We start from the raw sequence: 19,218 nt of genomic DNA on the forward strand, positions 1-19,218 counted from the left end.
CCACTTCGGATACTTTATACGCGGTTGCTTTACGAGATTCGTGCTTTTCCTAGTAATTTTTGAATCATAAAATCTATCTGCAGGTTTTATTAGTTAAATGCAGATCTGTTGGTGAATAATTTTCTACTTTGAGAGTCAGAATAACCGCAGTTCAGCTTTTTTTCTTTTAGAAACCGATTTATGTTATGACAACATTTACATCTTTTTGTTAGTAAGTTTTTTTTTAAAAACGTTTATAGAAAGATGTATCTGATATATTAATTGAGACTGTATAGGGCTTAATAACATTTGTATTAATTATTATATATTGTACTTTTATGTACAACGAGTCACGGAAATAGTCTTACTCCTACAATTATTGAACTCTACACTCGTTTTGATTCAACGAATTTTCCAATAAACCATGTATCAATCAAAATCTTGATCATTATACTATAGATCCCTACTCTTATCGAGAAAATATTGCAGAGCGTATATTGTTAAAAAATATTAATTATTCGAATTCAATAATTGCAATATATTGTTCGTGCTATATAAAACATATTGAAATTTCACTTGCACGTTCGAATATGTTAAATCTATTAAAACGTTGTGAAATTGGCGTGAAATGGGGTAGTAGTTCTATCGTGACGAGTTTTAAGCGCATTTAATATTCGAGAAAATGCTTTTCTGTTCCATAAACTGCGTGGCCTTCCTTGCTTCTTTCTTCCTTCTTCCTCTCTCCTTTCTTGATATTCATTCAGGAGAGAAGTTGACTGATATCATAAAATATTCCTGTCGCTTCGTTCCACTCTTTGTCCACTTTTTACACACGTACCTCGGGGGAAATCAATATCGTCCAATTTCCACATGTTCTGAGACTTTTCGTATTTCTCACGGGGTCGATCCCTTCAGCATTGTGAGAGACACGTTACCAGTGTTTTAAGAAACATCGTACATCGAACGACTCTTATTTTCATGGCAAATTCGACAGTGAACTGTCGCGAATCCGCCGATAACTCCACTCGCTGTCGTCACGACCGCACCGAGAAAGTATCTCGAAGGTTTGAAATTCTTTTCCGATGTCAGAACTGGTTGTATCACTGAATTTGGTTACGTACGTAGCTTAATGTATACATATACATAAATATCTATCAAAGAAACGCGTGGATAAATTGTAAGGTAGAAAATATATTTTAAATACTGAAGTGTAAATACAAATCGGAATATAATTGAGCTGATCCAGATCCGCACGCTAGCAGTGTTACCCTACGACTGAAAATCCTGAAGCCAACGTTGCCTGTGTATTGTTTATGGTTTGCCTTTGACCCAGCCTTTTGTCTATACGCTGTTGATGGCTTCAGTGCTTGAGGAAACTAAAAGACCAGATGTAGAGTTTTCTTAGAAGTGATGACCACTTCAACAATATTAATATAAATGATCTTTTATATTTACCTAATGTTATGTAAACATCAGATCAATTTAACTGAGTTGTTAAAGTATGGACCGAAATACACAGACATCCAGCGAATTAATTAAGTCTGTCGATCGGGCCTATTTCTCGCGCATTTTTCCTTTATATATGAATTAAAGATACGTAAATGGGGAGCCTGGTTGAGCGAGCAGTTGACGATAAACATCAATGGAACTGCTGTTAGCATTAGGAATAATTCATTGATATTTCGTGGATTCAGTTAACGAAACGTTGTAGTATTTAGAACAATACGTAGAACAAAATTCAGCAAAAATATCTTGAAGGAGTCTGATTATTTGTACCTTGTGTCAATACATTTTTATAATTCAAAATCAAAAGCGAACCAACCAATACTGTACGTGTACAACATTTTCTATTTGGAATAAGAATCCAAATATACTAACGAAGTTTCTCGATTTTCCCACAGGAAGCTCCGTATATCATCGTGCACACAGCATCCTTTTAAGCAATTTCGTTGAAACCGATTCATCGACGTTCAAACTTATCGAACCAAGCAACTTCACCGTCACTTTCTCTCTGCCTCGCCGCATTCATAGAACGACAATAACCAGCGACGAGAAAAAGTGCTTAAACGCATTACGGTGTTATAGTCTCGCGAATCGTTGCAGACGTTCCCGCGGGAACCACTTGGAGGGATTGCTCGATTCGAGAAGATTAATCCCAGCGAGAGCGTGTACACAGAGACGTTGTCACTTTGACTCGGTCGGCCTGATCCGATTTCTTTCATCGCGAGTGCAACGCTTCGATCTAACGAGGCTATATTAAATTCCGGAGCTGTCTGACGGGACTGCTTCTCTTCCCGTTTGCTTGCAAATCTCTTCGAGATGTCCACTCGACGCTCGAAACGAGCTGACTTTTCGCAATCACGATTCCGTGTTGCTCGTTTCTCGTGTAACGAGATGGGAGATCGTGAGACCGAAGAACGAGCACTGAAAAACTTTGCTTTCTCTGCTGTTTCTCGGTTACATCTGTTACATTTTCTCTCGTGTTCCGTTGTTACGTAGTGGTGTGTTGCTATGTTTTGAAGATTGACGACTTTGTATAGCTGTTTTTAGAGATATCTGTGCAAGTAACGAGTATTTGTAGGATCAGCGAGAATAACGATGTAGAAATATTTTTAAGTAATTGGATAATTTTTTAGATCTCACACTGTTAGGATGAAAGGTAAAGAAATAATTTGAAGTTTGAAGAAGAAAGAAATTTTCTATTTTGGTACGCTACGTGTTAGGTATTGCACACCTATTGCTAGGTTTTACATGGACCTTAGTAACTCGAAAAGAAATAAGCTTAAGATTTCTTCATTTTACAGCACTTCTCAGTAAAAGATCTATCGAAATAAAGAAAATTATGATCGATAATAACGTGGCTTGTATTGTAACATTAATTTCGATTTAATAACAAAATTAGTAGGATATTCGGTACTGGTATATAATCGAGAAATTTGCAATTTGGATGGTAGCTGCTTCAAAATAAAATTATGCAATACTTCTTTTGAATTTCTAGATATTTTCTACCTACATTTCTGCATTCGATAAAAAACTATATTTAAAACACAATGATGCACCGTAAGAGTGGGAATAATTTTAATCAAAGTCAAGCAATCGGAACTTCAACTAACCTCAAGAGACAAGAATGAAAAACGCAAAAGATTCTTGGTAGCATAAATGATCATGAAAGGAGGATTATAAAAGCTAACTAATCACGACAAAAAATAATTACACGTACAGGTTTATTCGATCCTCTGGAATATTCTCACAATGCACAGGAATGTATAAAACGTTCTCAAAGTAAAGTAAGTTCACGTTTACCTTGTTGCACGCGGATTAGACATCGATTTATATTCATTACAGTCCCTTACTGTCTGCCTCATTAAAATGGATGAAAGTGATATCTACGATCTATGAAAAATTTCCCGATGTAACGTGGCGGAGGAAGGAATTGCAGTAAAAACTGAAAGGCCATTGACAGTGTCGACGTCCGCCGCTCGGTTTTACTTTCCAGTGAGACTCGGGATACGATACCGAGGCTAGACGTGTTGAAAATGGAGCGAGACCATCGTTCACTCTTCGCCAAACCACCAAAGTCTAGAACTTTGGATACACATTCGACGTGTATGAAATACATTAAAGAAACCGGGATTCTTCGAAGATCGATGACTCTAATGTTTTCACGTGTCTTCAAGAAGAAAGCCGAGGAAATTAGAAAAGTATAGAATCATGTTAGGTATTGAAAGAATTTTTATGAATTTATCACTATTATTACGATGTAGATCGTCGCACGAGCTAATGGTCAATATTTTTTTTACGATAAACATATTGATAGTTACTAATCAGTAAATTCCAGGTGACTGTGAGTTGATTGAATTTGGAAAAATTCAAATTCTAACTTTCTTTGGTCATTTAAGATTTCTGTATCTAAATAAATATCGTTCAACTGTCCAACAAAATTTCAAAAAATTTAAGGCTTAATCTTCTACAGTCGGGCAAAACTTTTATTCGCTATGTCCACTGTACAGTTTTACCTCGAAATAGCGAGTAGAAATATTTTGAAATTTGTCTGTGTATATCATTTTGGAAGAGATAGAATAATTTAGAGTTATCGAGATTGTTATTCCATTTCCAAATCTCAGCTCTAACGACTTAGGCAAAGAGAAGTCTAAGTGTGAAATACAAGTAGGTAATGCGTTACAACTGAGTAAAGAAGATTATGCATTTACGATAATATCGATCGATTAGCATTGGTCAATTTCACAATCGAATGTTGGAAGACAGAGCTTCGTTCGAACCACTTAAGGAATCTTCTTAACGAGTTTAACAAATAACGTAATAGTACCTAACTGTTAGCTGCTTCTTCAAACCGTGTAAATTGAACCAAATTGCTTGCTAATTTCTTGAAAGTTTAGATACGTTTTAGTATTAAGCGACTGAGGCGTATATTAAACGTGTTGATTGGTTTATTAAAGAGACGAGTGATAAAATTATAATAGTCGATTATATTAGAATCATTTTAAGTACAAGTACAGAGATATTGCATTCCGGTTGTAATCGTCGCACGCTCAATGCTACTGTTCAACTACACGCTCGCTATTCGACTGTCCTAGAGAACACGTTTGTCTATTTATATATATCGACCGATGTTATTACAAAAAGTTCACATGTAACTCCGGTTGACGATTACAAATATCGGCGATAATATTTTGCCTGCAGTTCGTTTACCTTTGAACTTAGCAAACCAAAACAACGTTGGCACTCCACGACAATATGAGACAATGTGAGTCTCTTCCGATTCGAATCTTCCGTTGATTCATGTGGCGCTACACAATTAATTGAAGATCACTTGAAATTAGTTATTTTTGCAATTCACTGATTGATTGCGAATTATCTGACGAATTAATGGTATTATTATAGAATCTATTTTTCGATATGCTTAATTAACTACATAATTTTTATTTTTAGGTTCGAATGCAAACGCAATAATTTTAAGTTTGGATAATGATCCTAAAAATGACAATGGTGCTCTTCTACTATTAAAAAATGTTCTAGAAGAAATTACGTACTTAATGAACACCTTATATTGTCAGAATTACTTTTATTTTCCGAGAACTACTCCCAAATTCATTTACACGTTACGATGAATTATAAACGAGAAAATGTGGCGAATCACGAAAACATTCGTATTCTTTCAACCTTTTCTACAATTCAATTTAAAATAATACTACGGTTATTTTCAATTAAATTATATCATTCGACTGAAATTTAAAATTGATTAATTAAAAACTTGGCTAAAATAATATACACCACTCTGGGTTTATACTTACCGATTCTATAAGCAAGGAAGTCATTTGTTTTTCAAGAAACCGATTCATTTTGTACACTAAAAAGGCCAATGACACAATAAGTTTATTAATCGTAGAAGGTGTCACACACAATTTTTCAATACATTCTGAAGTAAAGGAACACAGCAGTCTATTTTTGCCTATTTTTGCTTTCTAAATAATGAAGTTGCTCGATGTGATTTCCCAACAGTTCGTAAAAAATTCTAAAATAAAATACCATAAAATTGGTAATATCTTACTGCATCCAATCGATGCTCATCTCACCTCCAACGCAAAGAAAAAAGGCAAGAAGAAACAAGAAAACACTTCAAAGCACTCTTTATCCCCAAAAAACTGCCCTTCTCTCCAAAGAAGTCTATCGAGAGAAAAAAAACCCTATTTGCCCTAGAATCTAGAAAATAACGAGCCATTGACGATATGTGGATAAGTCGGTAGCACTCTACGGATGGATTCACGTAGAAGAGAGCCGCCTGACCACCGGATGATCCCTCGAAGAGAGAGGCTCGTCCGTAATCCGGCGAAATCTCGAGGATAATCCGGCATACGAGTTGAAATGCTGGCCTGATCGAACCCTTTTATCCGTTTCGACCAGCACTAGCGCCATTTACGTGTTCAGCCATTCCACCTTATCTTGCTTCGTCCTCGTGACCTCGCGCTTAAACGTCGATCCGATGTCGTGTTATCGGTCAGCCAGTGGTGATGGTTTGGGAAGCGGCTTTATCGTCCGCGACAGGGATCGCGGAAATCCACGATATGTCTGCCACAAAATAGATTATCCCGTTCAAGAATCATTTCCCGTCTCCTTGCTTGGCACGGACAACAGATACCAGCGTTAATAAAAATCTATGGCCACTGTTGGATCGCTTAGCGTGTTTCTTCTGTGTCACTGTTGTTACGCAGATACATCTATCTGTTGGATAGATATGATAGTGTGTGTGCTTCTGATTTCTCTGATCTTGACATTGTGAAGTGTAGTTGTGTACAAGATATCCTTTGTGTAGAAACGTGTGAGTGTACATACATTTTGGAGAGGTTTCATATTAATAAGCTGTTTGTTGATCAATTTTAAGTGCAAGCGATTAATGCGAAGGAATTTTCTATTTTTGGCTAATATGAAACATATCTGTTGAAATACGGCCACATATCGGCAAAGTTGAAGCGAGACTGATTAAAGATAAGAACATTTTTTGACCCGAGGAATTTTGCGCAAAGGATCAGTTTACATTGTGAAAAGCGTATTTTCAGGTTACGATTTTAAATATTAAGCTAGTATTCAATGCGATATGTACATATCTATCGTATTTATCGTAACATCACGTGTCCCGTTTCTTCTGGTGGCGGCTCTCTTTGTTGCCGCCTCTAACGTCTTAAACAATTTTAAGGAAAATTTCCAACATCATCTAATTATATTATACTTCCTCTCACCGATTCCTCCCCAAAATTAATAATTTTACCAAACAGCCAGTCTGTTCTCTAACATACGAAAGCACGATCCAACTCATTTCGTGCGAGATCGGAGGAAAATCGCTTTCCTAATTAGCAACTTTCCTAGGCGAGCTCGGTAGAAGTTCGCTCGTCTTCCTGCTCTTACGAAGATGCTCCGCGACGGAAGACAAACACTTTCGGCGGACAGATGAAACGTAAACTCCGTGAGCCGGCGTTTTCCTTGCAATTAGCGGCGATCTTCGATCCAAGCTGTTATTATTCTCGTCGGCCGTTAATTCGCGACCACCTGAACTTAACTTGGCCACCCTGAATTCAGAGAATCGATATTACGCGGACGAAATTGGCTCTGACGTTAATGAGCCTGTCTCGAATCGAACTGTTATAATTAGGGGAGTTTCTTGATTTTCATCTTTTGTATATTTCTTTTAGCTTTTGCGTAATATCTTGCCAATTCTTTTTTTTTTTCTATTACGTGACATGTTACGAGAAAATTTGTTTTGAGTTCGAAACACTCAGCATCCTCGCACCTTCGTTCATTTTTGCAATTTTCTTATTCGATTTCAGCGTATAATTTATCTCAGTTCGTATGCAATATCGAATGATAAACAACATTTTAAAACGTGATTCAAATGTCTTTGGAGGGGAGTTTCTAAAAAATCTATTATGGTTAGATTTTCGAAATTGATAATTCATAGGTATACATCTATAACGTCGTACTTTAACAAGTAATTAACCAATTAAACGATAAATGCATTTATTTTCGGTAAAACTGGTTCGAATTTTTGTTCTTCATTATATCTTCTTTACGATAAAAAAAACTGTTTTTATCATTAATAATTGAAAAAATATCTTTTTTTCAATTCAAAAACTATTTTATGGAAATGGTATAGTATAGAATAATATTGTTAAATTCGAACAAAAAGCGAATAATCAAAAAAGGGATTTTTCGGAATTTCATATGAATGGCTATACTATTCCATTTCCAGGATTCATTTACGATGTCTATATAGTTTGTGAAAGTTGTTTAAAACACTGGAAATTTTAGATTTCTGTAAATTTCGTTTCGTTATAAAATAGAGATTATGAAATTTACGAAAGTTGCATGAAAAGCGAGGAAATTCGCGAGAACTATGAAATCTGCGCACCTGTCAGTAATTGGATTCAGTTCATTAATTTTTACTACGCTGTATGTGTGAAAGATGGAAAAATATATGCTGGTGTGAAATTCAAATATATATATTAAATAAAGCAGCAGATGTTCATATCATTTAGCCGAATGTCGTTTAGTTACGGACAACTTTATATTCGCAAATAATTTATTGCAAATTCTATTTAATGTGGTTCAATATTTATTAATCGACACACCTGTGTTGATCTTCGTTATCGTCAATTTTTTATTCGTAATTCGCAATCTACCTGTTGCGTATTAAAATTTGGAGCTACGAATGTATAAAACAGTGTAATACATGAATATTTCAAATATGCTTATTCCAAATATTATTGCGTTGTATAATAAAACACATAAGTTAAAATGATCGATGTCGATGAAAAAGGTAAGCTTGAAACAATTAACGAACCGTATTTTCTTCTATATATAAAATAAAAATATAAAAATGTTAACACAGTTTGTGTTAGCAATCTAAAGATATGTCTTCTTTATCTTGATGTCGACTGCTGTTTCAGTTTTAAATAATCTTTTCCAACTTTATTTACATTTCTCTAGAACAAACCTTTGTGCGTTCGCGCGTGCAGCAAATTTACTACTTTCTGCGGACTTTCACTTTTACCGTATAATATCGCAGATTTTATTTTTGGTTCAAAGTATAATTAGTCTGCGGATTTCTATGTATTCGAGCAAAGTTTAAAAGTGCAAATAAAATACATCATAAAACCTACAATACAAAGTTCTCGTTATAACTTTTAGTAGCAAACTGAAACAAATCTCTATTCGGGTTAAATTCTTTCATTTCTGTTCATAAAAGCACGAATTTTCATAAAAGTCTGTTGTCTTCGCATTATAATATAATAATAATTAATAAAACATATTATATGTTACAAATAAAAGATTACGAAGATTCGAGCCGAAGTTAAACCAAAATAAAGAAGCAGGTTCCATAGAAAAATAACATATTTGGCAGAAAATGCGTTAATATATCTAAACACAAAAACATGTAAAAATATAAACAGAAAAATTCTCCTCCGCATATAAATCTCCATACAACAACGCTCGTCATTTTAAATCGACCATAAACTTTATATTCTTCTCAGTAATTAAATCACCATTCAACAAGTAACTAACTCGTGAACGTAACAAAAAATATTTAAACACACATCCCGTCGCAATCCGGTGGAATAAAGCGGAAGGATTTAATTACAGAGACCGAGGGCAAGATTACGGATGCTGAAACTCGCGGTGGAGGGAAAAGGATAATCGTTAAAAAGCGAAATGAAATTTCAGGACGAGCGTTAGACGTCGTCCGTTCGTTCGCATTTATCTTCCAAACGGGAACAGAGACAGTCATCGAGATGGTAGTAGACAAAGAGAGAGAAAGAAATAAAGAGAAGGAAAGAGGAAGGAGGAGAATAAAACGAAGAAGCCAGTGGCTGGAACGGATCTCTACGGCAGACTCGAGATTTTCCGGAAGCTGAACGCTGGGACAAGCCACCTGTGACAAATTATAGCAGAACGAAGCTTTCTATAAATGGCATATTGCAACGCGAAGATTGTCGGTTCACAGGTGAAAATCTATCGAGATTGTTCCAAATGTCGAACCTTAACAAAAGCTCCAAGAAGAGCATTTTGTTGCGCGTAATATCTCGTAGATGGTTATTACAGAGAGAATAGAAACGTTGAAGAGAGATTAATTGCGGTGTTCGTCGACCCCTCGTCAAGATATAAAGCTCGGACTAATTACTCAAAGGAGATAATCGAGGAAAGTGGAGCAAGACAAAGTGATGCGCGTTTTTACGCTCAAAAAGTGCGCACTTCTCTTTCAGACGTCAGCTTGACGAGCTTTCATCGCGACTGGCGGCTGATTGGGAAGTTTTTTGTCCAGATGGATTTTTGTCGAACGGAAGGCGTAATGGCTCGATCGAGGGATCGAATCGGGACCTAATCTGCCCGGCTTCCTCGCTGTTAGCCACTTTGGAAGATAAATTGGCAACTTAATGAATTTATAAGAAATTGTAAAATTGTGTAAGGACGTAGATAACGTTGGTAGTTCTGATAAATTTTCCATCCGTATGTAGTGTCATATTTATCGATGATAAGATACAATTTTTCTCGCGAGTGAAAAAATTCGATCTTCCGAAGGATTTAATACATTCACATAAGAAAAGCACACGACTATTTATACGTAGTCAATAACGAGACAAATCTTCTTCACACCTGATACGTATAATTCATAACAAACTTCGCTCTTTTCATCGCACTTGATAATTGGACAAATTTAATAAACAGTATTAACCCGCGAAATTCGAACTGCATAAAATAATGGCATGTAATGCATGGCATGTGATACCATCGTAATATAACCAATTTAATATTACCTGAAAATGTAAAGCTTTCTATCTTTTCGTGCCAAATTACGATTAGACCAAATTCGACAAATTTGAACTAACAGCAGTGACAAAAAAACCCTTTCATTCGAACAACGGACCACCCGGAGCCACGAGCACGTTCGAGAGGCGTTCCTCGCGCGCCGCCTAAATTATCCTCGAAAACATTTACGGGCTTCTACCTGCTGTTTCTTTTCCCTCGGCTGGATCCGCCATCGTCATCGTCTTAAGCTCCGAAAAGAGGCTTACGCTGATTGACGGGGAAGTTAGCAGAACTGCTGGATCGACGGTTTATACGACCATTCTCCTGCGTATTAAGGCCGAGTGATTTTTTCTTTTGTCCAGATCTCCTCTTCCACCGTCGTCTCGCCAGCATTCGACGCGGACACGGAATCGCGTCGAGCTCCGAACACTGTATCGTGATGTTGACCGTGTAAGCCTTCTCTATTCGAAGATTTAGAAAGCGATCCCTCCATCTGCCAGTCTCGTTCCGAAAGAATCGAGACCGGTAAATCCGATCGATCGTCATCTCCCGTGGAATTAGAGATCTTAAACGGGGAATTAGAAGTCGACTCGAAGGTTGGATTTGAAGAAGTAAGAATTATACGGGTGGAGATTTTAGGCCGTCCATGTTTGTGACGTGTAAGGTCTTTCCTTGTTGGGTGAAGGTTCTCAGTCGATGAGATTCGGTGATTCTGTTAGAATTTTAAATGAGAGTGGATTTGTGTCATCGATCGGAAATCGCTTTCTAGGTTTAGGTGTGATAATTTATCCTTCATTTTAGTAGGATGCTTTTAAAAGCTAGGTGCCGCTGATAGTAAGCCTAATTTGCTTAATAAAAGTCTACAGATTAATGTATCAACTAATAGACATTCTGTGTAGCTACTTAAAGAAGATGGAGAGATAGAAATATTCAGCGCGATAAGCTTCTTAGCCGTCGAAATTCTTTATTTTGAATCTTTACGTTTTCTATGTTACAATAATTTGCATTATGCTTTCTTCTTTAGTAGTATGTCAGTGAGCATTAGGTGTTTATTATCGTAACATCGTGTCCGATGAAAGAATATTGAAATTCTGAAATATATAACTTATATTTAATAGTTCTTAATTTAAAGGAACAAGACTGAAGAAACGATTCACCCTACATTTTACTGTATAATCTCCGAACTACAGACCACGTCTGTTGCTTGTCACTATAGAACGAGGTTAAACACACCTCGTTTATCATATTTATATAATTACCTCTTATAATTATCTCATTACTACCTATATATCTACTAATTACCAACCATTATACATCATTTACAATTCAAAGTCAAATTAATCTGAACCCTAAGGTACAAGCAACCCTAGTCCTATCGCCCATCATAAGATACCATCTTTCGCATGTTAATTATCGCAATTATAAAACTTCAACCTTTTAACCTTACAATTAATTTCCTGACGACAATTATCTGCGATCAGTTGACCCAAAATCAGGAAGCAAAATTGTCCACGATCAAATTGACAATCAAATTTCGAAAAAGCTTGTTCCGCAGAAAAGGACGTTTTAATCAATGGCTTCTATTTAATGTCAGGTGCCAGATTGGACATGGAACAATCGAAAACTGTCACGATTATCTTGCTGGATATAACAGCCCCGCCATGAGACCCGATAACTTCCGCATCTCGCGATTCGTATCGCGAGAATCTCGGCTAGCTGATGCGAGATTAGAGATAACCAGCGTTTACGGCAGAGAGGATTTCAAGTTCGACTAGGCTCTAGACCAGAGCAAAGCGAGTAGCTCTCGTACCAGCCTCTGTTCACCTTCTCATCCTCCCTTAAAGCTCTTCTTCCATCGAGCCGCCTCCGACTCGCGGCTTGCAACCAGAAGCAATTATGCGACAGCTACCACTCTCGTTTCAACCGCATGCTTTGTGTCACGCGATTCTTGTAATAAGTAGGGGATGAGAGAAGCTCTCCAGCGATACTGTGAATAACAAGGAAACCTTCCGAACCTGAACACGTCCATTTTCATGTGATTTGTACGTGAAGTAATTTTTAAAGAGATATTTGTCAAATATGTATTAACTTTCATTTCATAAGGCAATAATTGATGAGCAACAATTTCTGTTTTATATTATTTTATTCAATTAGGTATGATCCATTTCGTTCTATTTCTATTATTATGTTCCATAATTCAATAAATTAATATAAAATAAAAAACATTGTGCATTTATTATTTTCTATAAAACGAAAGAAACTTTTCGGACAACCTAATATCTATTATTATCTGATATTCCTTCTGTTCAGTAGCCTTAAACGGAGGGTGAAAACAGTCTTTAACGTTGGAAGGCGAAAATGTAATTTTGAAAATAATTTGCAATTAAAATTGTAAAACACTTGTCGTCGATGAAGTTTTATGACGAATAAGTTTGGTGTTTCTTTTTTCTTTCTTCGATATATTTGTTGAGCATCGTGTGAAGACTAGTTTGTATGAATGAATATTGATTATTTGGTTAATTAATTATAAAATTACACGCTAGAGTAAATGTATCTTAAGGTTACTCGAGAAAAAGATTTTTGAATTAATTTGTCATATTTTGTATCGTTTTTATGTACGTGTTATTTTTATAACTAGCGACGAGAAGATAGGGGTGTAATGAGAAATATATCCACTGATTTAACCAGATTCCAAATTTGGTCTTCTTATTTTAAATACACTTTTATATCTGTGTATTTTTATTGCACGAAATATAGGTTATATCTCGTAGTTTATACAAATTCCTGTAATAAAGTTTTATTAAGAAGAACCCTTCACAAGCATCGGTGGTTTAGTGGTAGAATGCTCGCCTGCCACGCGGGCGGCCCGGGTTCGATTCCCGGCCGATGCAACGGATTAATTTTTGCATTTTTTTCATTGAAACAACCCTAATACTTAACCTATTCCAATTAATTTTTTGTATTTAACGAAAACGATTTTCCAAGTGAAATATAATAGAATTGTAGCAAAAGCATTACTTTTTACTGTTTTCAATACCCTCTTTCGTTCCTCAAATATATAAATCAATGGTAATTGCTATAATATTTTACCCATATTTTTATAGTTCAACACAATTTTTGTATTACACAAATTATTCTATGTAATTTATACGCGTGGCTTAACAGATGATTGATCAATGAAAAATGAATATGGACAGATTGTACATTTCAACGAAATGGTATGGAATAGTAAGTAGTCGGCATTATAATAAAACAAAAATCTCCGGGGGAAAAGATAGAAAGAGAATGATAAATTTATGAATGCCCGACAGTAAGGTAGCCACATCTGGCGAAAACCAGAGGAAAATCCCACGTTCGATACGCTCCTACGGTAATACCGCAGAACATATGCTACGGATACGAATATGTTTTATACATTGCATGCTCGATTCTATGTGACTTTAAAAATTTCACCAAAAACGTCCGGACAAAAAAATTGTTACAACCCGAGAAACTCGAAATTTCTTACCACAGATGTCTTTCGCGAAATCAAAGGAAATTCACGTTTGTTCACATTCATTTTTGTATAGTTAGAAGATTATATCGAAATTAATATAACACACTTAAGGTATGAAAATTTTTAAATTTCAGTTTATATTCATTGTTTATTTGTAAATTCGTTTCTTTAATATCTCATAAATGAAGCTAAATAAATGAGCTTTTTCTACTTTAGAACTAATTCAATTCATTATAATAACGCATATAAATCATAACAGTTTTATATATTTATTAATCGAAATATATTTATAAAAATCTAGAAATTCATAAGAGAGTTCTATACCTAGATACGAATTTTATATTACGTTTCTTGCAATTAACTCGTTTCTGGAAGAAGCACACGCGTACTATTTTTCTGCCGAGTCCCTCAGACGATCTTCCAGCTTAAAAATTACGGAACTATAAATGATCTTTGTCACACCAAAAATTAACAAACATGCATCAGAATTCTAAATTACAAACAAGTTTCCACAACTACACCACATCCATGATATCGGTTGCACTAAATATCACAAACCACTATCCACCAATCCTTAAACCAACATGCCTAAACTTTGTCAAATAGTAGTCACCAATGTTCAACCATGTATTCAGAGACCTAAACTTCGACCTATTTGTTCAACGGGCCAAAACATTACGGCACTTTCCAACTCTGTGAAACGTTCGCCAAGCGATCGTCAATGGAAACGCAATTGCACGAACGAGACCGCGACAAATATTTGCACATTTGCGCGTGACGAGGATCAGCGTGGTTCGCGCTTTATTGTACGCATACCGCGAAGAGGAAACGGCCAGATCGGCCATAAGGCGGCGTTTTAGCGTGACACGATTTGCTACGGTGTAATCAGCCGTGGAACCGGTCGAACGCACGCGAACAACGCGACGAACCACGATCCAATGCTTTACTCGCGAGTATTTTTTCAAGCTTTCACCCTCTTGCCGCACCTTTTAATCTCGCGACACGTGTCGTCAGACGTCAGGTTACTTTTATCGCTTACGATTGTAAAGTGAGAAATTATGTGTACCTGTGGTGTATGAAAAATATGGATATTTGGGAATTTCAGACTCTTAGGAAAGATTTTTAATTATCAGATTAATGATCAATTCATGACAATTCCAGGTTTAAAGAGTTTCTTTTGGATTATGGAAATTTGCTAAGTTTCTTTTTCCATTATAATTGTCACCATATCTAACAATAATTTCTACCATTCTAACTTCGATACAATATAGCGATACTAAGTAGGATAATCTGTATACAGATAAACGCAATAAACAGGATACAGAGTGTCGTGAAAAGAAACAGAACGTACTCAATATATTAACAATTAAGAAACGTTTAACAATTATAAGAAATTTAAGATAATGAATATCCGAGATATTAGTATCACTGTAATTTTAGACATTAGAACGAATATAATTTTTAGATAGCTTCGAGTAATCATGTAATTTGTTTCCTTGATATCATTTATCTTATTTAATACATATTTTAGATACGACGCATACGAAATCATAAATTGCACAAACATCCACTATCTCCTAACTAACCCATTCCCAAAAGAGACATAATTCTTGCCAATTATTTTAATCTCCTCTAATCTATACCACTTGATACACCGTTTTATATTCGAAATTTTAGATTACGATTTCCGTACATCCATAGCGAGGTCGATCTTTTTACACGTTCGATCAATCGCCAAAAGAGACTTGGAAGGATATTGCGTAAGTTCTCATCCGTTCAATAACATTTTAAGATGAATAGTAAACGTACGACTGGCTTTGTGAGTCGTGGATCATCGTGTAACAAGGTTTGCCTTATGAATAAGCGATTGTTCGTTGTGAAAAAGTCGCATGAAGTTCCTTTCTGATGTTAAATTCGCAGAGACGGAACGCTTAACTCGACGATTACGCGATAATGAGAATGCGAAACGCTCGATAAGATTCATTCTGTCCAGGCAAAAACGGTCTTCCGTGATTAAATCGATCTTTTTACTGGCCTGGTTGGTCGATGCCCTACATCTCGTAATTCTCTTCAAACGGACACTTCAGCTGCTCGAGCACTGCTTATCGGAGTATAATAAATACTTGAACGAAACTGATTATGAAACATACAGGTGCGTTTAAAGAGCGAAACAGTTTTGTCGAAAGTAGATTATTGGTAAATCCATAATTTTCGTGGTATTTGATACTCTCGGAAATCGAAGTTCCATTAACATAGCTTTGCGTGAAATATAAGAAGACCTTTTTGCCCGTAGCAAAAATATTCTCGAAGAATTAATTAACTCGAGGACAAAGTTAATTATCACGATTTTAAAAAATACTTTAATTTTAGTACAAGAATATATGATCGGTTTTTAATTTCTCAAAGAAATGAAACGATGAACGTTGATGGAATTTGATTTCTACGTAGTTCGACCGACTAACTATATTATCAGTGAAGTATAGTTTCCATTGGTACGATTATTGAGAAATGGAAATATTTTTAACTAATTTGAAGTCGTATATTCAATATTGAAATATGGTAAATACTTGCAGCGTGAGAATCGAGTACAAAACAGATATATATAACCACTAACTGTTTTAAAGGCCAATTCAATTAGTAGATCCTTCGGCAACTGTTCACTGAATCGAAACGAAACAAGAAAATCTGGTTTCGTTTCCTTTGTTTTTGCTATCAGTCTAATTATGAGCAATCCAGACCTCGTTTCAACGAGCATATAATAATAGACGATCATTTATCTGTCAGCATTTTTAGTCTTACGTTGAAATATACAATATTTCGTAAATTAGAAATACGTGTACCTTTAGTTTTTACTTGAATACGAAAGTAGTTCTACTTTAGTTTTACTTTGTTCGCAGGTCACAATTTGCAGACCACGGTTCTTTGCTTGTTTTTAAAGTAAAAATCTTCAAACTCTGTTTCTAATAATCCAAATATAAATTTGTGAATCCAGATTTTAATAGCACGATGATTGAGATTAAAAGCGAATTTAGTAAATAGAATGGTCGTCTTCCAGATTCCACTAAATTCATTCAACATTAAACACAATTCATCGCAAAAACAATCGTAACGACGAAATTCAACGATGTTACGTCTTCACGTGAAAAATACAATTTGCTCGCTATCGAGAAAGAAAGCTTCGGATAAGCCAATTTTTATGAAAAATCAGGAGAAAACTTCCTTGACATAGGAAATCTTATGAGAGCACGATATCTTGAGGACGCGTCTATTTCAGGAAAGGTAACAATGCAACGTGTACCGGGTATGGAAGAATCGTAACGTCCACTCGAAGCAACCACTCACGAAACCGGTAATTCCGTAATCCACTTGGTGAGTTGCGACTCTTCAGGCTTGGATATCATCGGCCTACTTTCCAACAGCATCCAGAGAGCCACGTAAATCATTGTGGTCGAACGTATAAACTGTTCCTTGAGCCGAGTGTTGCCAAAGACCAATGTAGCAGTGTTGGAGATTGAGAAATACACAGATCAATTAGGTTTTGTAATACTTTGGAGGATAACTTGTTGAACGGAACTTGTAGTAATTCGTTTAAGGAAAAGCGAGTTTAGAATTTCTTAGTCAAAAATTTATCGAAGCAAAAGAGATTACTATTTCCGAATATACCAGTGTTATTGTTACCAGTGTATCAAGATAACTGAAAGCGAAGTTTTGTCATTTCCATGTTGTATCTCGACCTCTCGTAACTATGTCACTATCTTTTAGGTCCGTGTTCGAAATGCATTGACAAAGACGAGGTCAGAGCAAACAAACCGTAAACGAGTTTCGAGAGGACGAATCGTCTATGGCGAGGAAAGCACTTCAGTTTCAGCTGGCGCTAATCGCAGGATTATATTTTACAGCGGCGTCAGCCTGTGTCATATGCACATTTGCATCTTTATTGTCACAACGTTCGTGCTGATGACAACGTTCGCGGCGAACAATAGACGGCGAGATCCACCAATCTTTCTTTCTTCGAATCATTACTTCCGCGTGATAATCGCGCTCGTACAATGGCAAGAAAAGATCGTTTATGTAACAAAATTTTCTGATCACTAATTTTTTGTATCGTTCTAGATGCAAGTTATCTTAGTAAGATACTGAGGTTTGTACATATAACGTATAAGATTCTTATTTAATGATCCATATAATTAGATAGGATCTTATTAAAGACACCAAGAGAAAGTAGAAAACAAAAAAAATTTATTAATTTTTTACTAGTTATTTATTTTACTAGTTACTAGTTATTACTAGTAAAATTTCAAGATGTGTCTTCGTCTAATATTAGATACTCTGACACTCTGACATAAGGCTATTTATCCAGACATAATATAAAATTGAAAAAATACCGATGTGATCCTTATACTGTCTGCACAAAATATAAACGAAATGCATATTGATCAAATTCGCCTTCTTGACACATGTACCTACACCATGGGATCTATTTCACGAGTTCTAATCGCGACGAAACCGCGAAGCAACGAAAATACAAAAGACAGACCGCGTCTTTGATTTCTCTAGGCGTGAAGGATTATATTACGTGATTAATTTTGATGGTAATTAAATTCATCTGTAATTAGAAAATTCAATTATCCTAGGGCGATCCCGTCGGTATATCGGCGTTTACAAAAGCCAGGGAACAACGAGTGACCTGTGCACGCAGATCAAAGGAAACCGAAATGTGTTAGTTTATGAGCCGGTCACGGGATGCAGCCACAAGAGATGTAACAGAGCGCGTTGCTTTGCATAAAGCCTGTATACCGGCTCGCATACGCATTTGCATCTTTATCATCGTATCATTTGCAAACAGCAGCCGCATTTCTAGTTGATGTCGATGTTTCATGACTTGTTGACAGAGAAATACGAGACTATGTCGCGTTCGTTTTCAACGATATTTTTCATTCGTTTCACATCACTTTTCTGTTCCCTACGCGCCAGTTCAAAAGTATCACGACACTTATGGAAAAATAAAATACACCTAAAAGAATTATTACTTTCTTTGGAAATCCCATATATTTAATATCATAAGGAAACTCTTATCGATTATGTACGATAAAATTATATCATTTTATGCACAATTGCTTACCATAATATTCGAGCATTTATAGAAACCTTTTATGAATATATTACGTGTGTGAAACATTTCGAAATTTCATTAACACTATGACGAGATTTATTAACACAGTTAGACATAATTTTTCATTCGTTTATCTTTCGCAAATCTTCGTAGAACATTCCAAATTTTAATTTTACATGGATACAAAATTCAGGCTGATCGATTATTTCTCTTACAATTCCGATTAATAATCGTGATTTTTACGAGACGAGTAGATGTCTTAATATTTGTGAATGGGAGCGTGTACGTTCTTCTTTATCGGGAACGAGAGGAT

The 19,218-nt window shown here is 35.8% G+C and overlaps 1 protein-coding gene and 1 non-coding gene across 2 annotated transcripts in view; one reads left to right on the forward strand and one right to left on the reverse strand.

The window, feature by feature from the left end:
• The window catches only part of LOC132909885 (mannosyl-oligosaccharide 1,2-alpha-mannosidase IA), a 689,092-nt gene that overhangs the window by 605,875 nt on the left and 63,999 nt on the right, over positions 1-19,218 (reverse strand). The gene's annotated exons all lie outside the window — the stretch shown is intronic.
• Positions 13,117-13,187, forward strand: Trnag-gcc (transfer RNA glycine (anticodon GCC)). Its single transcript has one exon. It is a non-coding gene; the product is annotated as a tRNA-Gly (tRNA).

Source organism: Bombus pascuorum, chromosome 8 (genome assembly GCF_905332965.1).
Source record: "Bombus pascuorum chromosome 8, iyBomPasc1.1, whole genome shotgun sequence".
Classification (NCBI taxonomy): domain Eukaryota; kingdom Metazoa; phylum Arthropoda; class Insecta; order Hymenoptera; family Apidae; genus Bombus; species Bombus pascuorum.